This window comes from Excalfactoria chinensis, chromosome Z (assembly GCF_039878825.1).
Source record: "Excalfactoria chinensis isolate bCotChi1 chromosome Z, bCotChi1.hap2, whole genome shotgun sequence".
Lineage (NCBI taxonomy): Eukaryota > Metazoa > Chordata > Aves > Galliformes > Phasianidae > Excalfactoria > Excalfactoria chinensis.
This window is the reverse complement of record NC_092857.1, coordinates 22,477,900-22,483,899: the sequence shown is the minus strand read 5'-3', so window position 1 is coordinate 22,483,899 and position 6,000 is coordinate 22,477,900.

Genomic DNA, 6,000 nt, shown 5'->3' with positions numbered 1-6,000 from the left:
ATTAGCATGATTAGAGAAAGCTTCACCATCCAGAAGTACAGAAGGATCTCAGGGCCCTGATTATGAAGATAAAGTACATACTGCGTTTTTTTCCAAATGTCTCTGGAGATTCATTAATAAAGGGCACATGAATCAAGTCTCAGAACTTTGACATCAGCAGGCTGTTTGGAAGCCATCTGACACCTCTGAGTGTTTTAATGGCTTGAAAATGTATTTCCTTCTCAGAACATCATAGCTGTAGAAAGAAGTTCCTAATTCTTATCAAGTTGCATATTCAAAATTGCCCAAGAAACAGTTCTAGGTATTTTAATATCTTTGTCCCTGATGGCTACCATGGAAAAGATGAACTTTTATTATTAAAATGTTTTGAAAAATCAAGCTAGCATAGGAAGGGATTTTCTCCTCACAGATGAAAAGCTGATAGTGTACTGTTCCCTAGAGATCAGGCAATTATTTTGTATTGGCAATGTAGTAACAGAATTATCCTCTAATCTCTCTCATTAGATAAGGAAAATGTAGAAGTTTTCCCCAGGACTATGATGCTGGGACTAGTTAATAACTAAGAAGTCATTTGAATAGTGAGTGGCATTACACTTTATGTTACAGCATTCCTGACATGGGTAGCTGGGTTATTAACACATTTACAGATATGAATAAAAACTTTTAGAAGCATTTGTGCTCCATCTGCAGTGAAAATAGGCAATATATGAATATATGAAAACATATAATTTAGGTCTTGAATCGGTTTAGGTACTTTTTCAAAGTTGTTTTATCCCCACTGATTCAGCAGCTCCACCAGCTACTGAACACACCAGTAACAATGAGAATCTTGATACTCTTTTGGTCTCGCTTCTAGCTAGTACATGAGCAAACACACACCTTCAAAAACCAGGCTTGCATATTAGCAGTGTGGGATTTGAGGTAGTCCAAAATGTGCATTCAGTGTGTTTGATAACAAGCAGCAGCTCTAACGCTTTTTAATTGATAGAGGACTTCCTTAAAACATTGTGGTGGAACTGTGTACGTGTGTATGCACACACGTAAAGTGCGTTGGATTTTTAAGAGAACAATAAAGTATAAAACAATCATTACGGGTTATTAATTGTCAAGATTTTAAGAAAACAAGAATATCTGGTACCTCTGTGTTGGACACAGTGAGAAAATGGCAATGGCCACTCAGGTAACCTTTTAACATTCTCTTATGTGTTCCTTTTCATCCCCAGTCTGAGTTACTACATGTCCCTGCCTAGGAGCCTGGGGGCTAGTGAAACTTCCACTGTGAGCTATTGCACTGTACACATTTGCAGGAGAAGCATAACTGGTTTAAGTTTACACATGGGAAATTCATTACCTTTTGTAATAAATCTGTACAAAGTTTGTGCCTGTGATGCTTTTCTAACAGACTCTCTTACTGCTATAAGAGAGTGCCTCCTTTGAGGAAAGGGGAGAACCCCTCCCTGAGTATTGACAATATTGACAAACTTGAAAAGTTAATTTCTGTAGTTTATCAATATTTGGGAAGCTAGCTGAGCAAGGTGGTGGGAGAAGAAAGCTACCACAAGTTTTACCACAACACAGAACAACCCCTCCAAAACAAAGCTTCCCTCTACTACATCTCTGTGCTTTTCCCTTTCAGCAGCATCTTCAGAGGTGAGCCAAACCTCACCTATTCACCTGAGAGGTCCCATTTTAGAAGGAAAATTCCAAATAAACTACAATTTGAAAACTTTCTTCCAAAGCACACCAGCCCCCAGAAGAGAAACCGCAGGAGAATCATAGAGGCGTTACTGGAAACAAGACAGCATGTTGAACATTGCTTATTTGACACAACTTTTGTTCCCTTCCAGAGAGATAAAGGCTGCTCTGGATGTGAGGAATGAATCAGACTCAAGAGGCTGCTGAAAACGATGAAGAGCTAAAAACCTGCAATCCCAAATGTTACTTTACCCCAGAATAGAAAAGAGAGTAATTTTTGCAGGAAAAAAAAAAAAAAAAAAAAAAAAAAAAAAAAGGAAGAAGAAGAAAAAGAAAGAAAAAAAAGAGAGAGAGAGAAAGAAGTACATACTAGATACAAATCAGCTGTATTGCATATGTTTCAGAAATGTGAAAATTAAAAATTTGGCTTTGTATTGAAACTGATGATAGCTTAGCAATTGGAACTCATTCTCTAATAACTGATAATAAAAACAGAAAAATCACTGTTCTGTGCTCTGACTGGATTAAATCCAGCATGGCTCTTGTATGGACAATAAATCTGCTGAGACTGTTTTAATACAAGAGAATTCCAGTGGAAGACCGGGTCCTTCCAAACTTAATTAAAGAGTTTGCACCTAATTTGCTTTAAATTAAAATCTCACCTTAGTGCACTGCGATATGAAAACTTACATACAACATTCCATGGTTACAAATGTCTATAGCATTTTTGATCGCTCCTCCTAACCAACTAACTGACAATAAGCCTAACCAACTAACTGACAGTAAGCCTACAGAATTTCTCATGGAATATGAGTCAGTCAAAGATATCAGTGTAATTAACCTTGTGATGTGGAGTTTTCTGTTGCTTCTACAAAGCTAAAATACCTAGATGCTTTTTTGTTGTTGGTGGTGGTTGTTTTGCCACAATGATCCAGGTAAGAAGGACTGCATTTGCAAGAAAAAAATAATAATTATTTGAAGAGAGCCTCTTAGTTGTCAATGGTTTGTTTACAACTCCATAAAGAGTTTGAACTTGCACACTCTCCGATATTTCTGTGTCTCTTTTGATGTTTATTTCAACAAGAACTGAGAAATTATGCAATGTGTAGCATGACACTGTGGCAAGGAAATGGGAAAAGACACAACTAATATCCAAATGCTGCAGATCAGCTAGGTGGAACACCCGCACACTCTCACGATGTGATCTGTGCCTCAGAGAGGTGGGCACACTTGTCCTCCCAGGCACTGCAAGATAACTCAGCCATAGGTGGGATTCTGGCTCATGAGGCACCCTCCTCTGTGTTGGCCCATGTGACTACTTCTCTTGCCGTAACAATGACAATCATCTTGATTTCTGCGGCATGCTACAGGCAAAGAAAGGTCCTGTACAAAGTGTGCAGGTTTGTGGAGGCTAGAGTAAGAAGCAGGAGGAGCATTGTGTGTGCATTTGGTTGCATGGTTATAAGCAGAGGGTTGTTATCAATGGCTCTGTGTCCAGATGGAGGCTAGTCACAAGTGGTGTCCCCCAGGGATTCATCTTGGGACCAGTGCTCTTCAACATCTTTATCAACAACATAGTACCCTCAACAAGTTTGCTGATGACACCAAGCTGAGTGGTACAGTTGGCACAACAGAAGGGAGGGATGCCATCCAGAGGGACTTGGACAAGTTAGGTTTCACAAGGCTTAGTGACAGGTGTTGCACTCAAGGCACTCCCAGACATGAGTACAACAGACTCAGAGAAGAACTCATGAGAGCAGCAGCCCTGTGGAGAAGGTCCTGGGAGTCCTAATGGATAAAATGCTGGACATGAGCAAGTACTGTATGCTTGCAGCTAGAAGGCCAACAGTACTGTGCTGTCAACTCCGCCATTGTGAGGCTCTATCTGGCACCCATGCCTGGGGGCCCCAGTACAGGAGAGGTGTGGAAGGCCACAAAGATGATCAGAGGGCTGGAGTACCTCTCCTGTGAAGATAGGTTGAGGAGCCAGGCTTGTTCAGCTTGGAGAAGAGAAGACTCCAGGGAGACCTTGTTGCTGCCTTACAGTAATTAAAGGAAGCTTATAAGCAAAAGGGGGACCAACTTTTTACATGGTCTGATAGTGATAGAACAAGGGGAAATGGCTTCAAACAAAAAGAGAGGAGGGTCAGGTTAGATGTTAGGTTGAACCTGTGTGGTTAGGTGCTGGAACAGGTCGTCCTGAGGCAGTGCAGAAGCCCTGGAGGCATTGAAGGCCAGGTTGGATGGAATGCTGCACATCCTGATCTAGTAGATGACATCTCTGCCTATGGCGGGAAGGGGGGGGGCAGGTGGCATGAAACTAGATGATCTTTGAGGTCTCCTGCAACCTAAGTCATTCAGTGACTCAATGATTCTACAGTCAGCAGAGCTAGTGAAGAACTGCAGGTGGAGTGGATGAAGGTGGGTATCTGGAAAGAGCAATTGGGGCGCATCTTCCTTGGGTACAAGCATAGCACAGACATTGGGGACTATAACACAATGTTTCAAGAAAAGAAGGAATTTGTCTTACTGTTTCACCAGCAACAGGGCAGAAAGTTGGTCCATGCCAATGATGCCAACTTTTTGCATCATTAGCAGTGGATATTCTCCATTCTGGGGTCTCCAGTATGAAACTCTAGCAATGAGCTTTGCTTTCTTCAGAGAATAACTCACATGTACCTGAATCATGAGATCAGCTTTTCCACATTTTGAGAACAGCCTTTCACAAAACCTGAATGGATACCACCTGAAGGACAAGAGGCTTGCATGAACGTAAGCTCAAGAACAAAATGCAGAGGCTGAGAAACTTGTCAAGTGAAGACAAGAAAGTAGAATAGATGTCCTGTTGTTGAAGATAAGATGGTAAAACAGTTGCCTCGGGTCAGTGTAGCATCAGTGGGAACTGGTTTGGGATATCCCCCTTAAAAGGTTGGAAATTTACAGCAAGAATGACTATTAGCCTTCTCTCTATGACCACTAGAGATGTTAATTATTTCTTGGAATGTCTACCCATGTCCTTGGAATGTAACGAATGTACACCATACCTTTAAATACGTAATTGCTGCTTCTCTCAGTATGCACCCAGTGCTGTAATAAAGGGAATACCTGACTGACATAAATCAAGTTTCTTTGCCAGTTTTCTCAGCTTCATATCACTATGATGCTTGTCTGCAATAAAGTTTTTGCCTCTAAAACTGAGTAAATCTACTTGTAATAGCCAAACGGAGATGTCAGATGATTGGCAGCTTTATACAACCTGGAGCAAAGTGAGATAGCTTTTATAAAACATGGATCCAGAGCTAGCACTTCAGCCAGGTGGTGAGGCTGATGCTGCCCCTGTGTCCTGCATCTGCCCATGTCCACACACTGACTCACAGCTACAGTTCTGCTCGAGCATGTGCTGTTTAGAATGAACTGCTCAGGGAGTAATTAGAAAATGCAGGCAATGCTACTGCTTACACAGCAAGAAGGGAGCATGCTTATTTGTTCCTCTGCAGTTTACATCAGTAACAAGCTGAGTGAAAAAGAGTTCCAACTTCCAAGCAACTTGGTTGCCAACATTAAAGCGTCTGTTCTCTATACAGTTCTGAGCAACAATTGATATGGAGAAGGGTACAAAGGTTTTGTCTCTCACCACATGTAATCATAGAATCATAAAAACACCAAGGCTGGAAAAGATTCTAGGATGATCCAGTCCAGGTGACTCGCTCTGTCTAGGGTCCCAATTCCAACATGCTATCCTTGATCTGTGCTAGCAGATCATAAATCTCATTATCCCAAGGCACAGCAACAACTGGTTTTGGTGGCTATCTCCACCACCAGCTGATTCAACAAAGCTAAGATTTGCTGTTATTGCCATGCACCGCTTTGCTCAACTCATTAAGTAAACCTTGTGGAGGATGAGGAGTGTGAGGCCAGCTTCCGCAACTCATTCTTCTCAGCTTTATCATCCTTTTTTTATGACTCTATGTTGCTAACTTGCTTGTGTGTCCAAGCACAGGCTGTGCGATAAGAGAAAGAAAATTAGGCTAGGAATCTACCATTCTGCACAGACTGGAAGTTCTCAGGGCTGCTTTTACAAGCATTAGGAAAAAGAAAAAGAAAAAAGAAAAAAAAAAAGTAAAAGAGAAAAGAAAAGAAAAGAAAAGAAAAGAAAAGAAAAGAAAAGAAAAGAAAAGAAAAGAAAAGAAAAGAAAAGAAAAGAAAAGAAAAGAAAAGAAAAGAAAAGAAAAGAAAAGAAAAGAAAAGAAAAGAAAAGAAAAGAAAAGAAAAGAAAAGAAAAGAAAAGAAAAGAAAAGAAAAAGA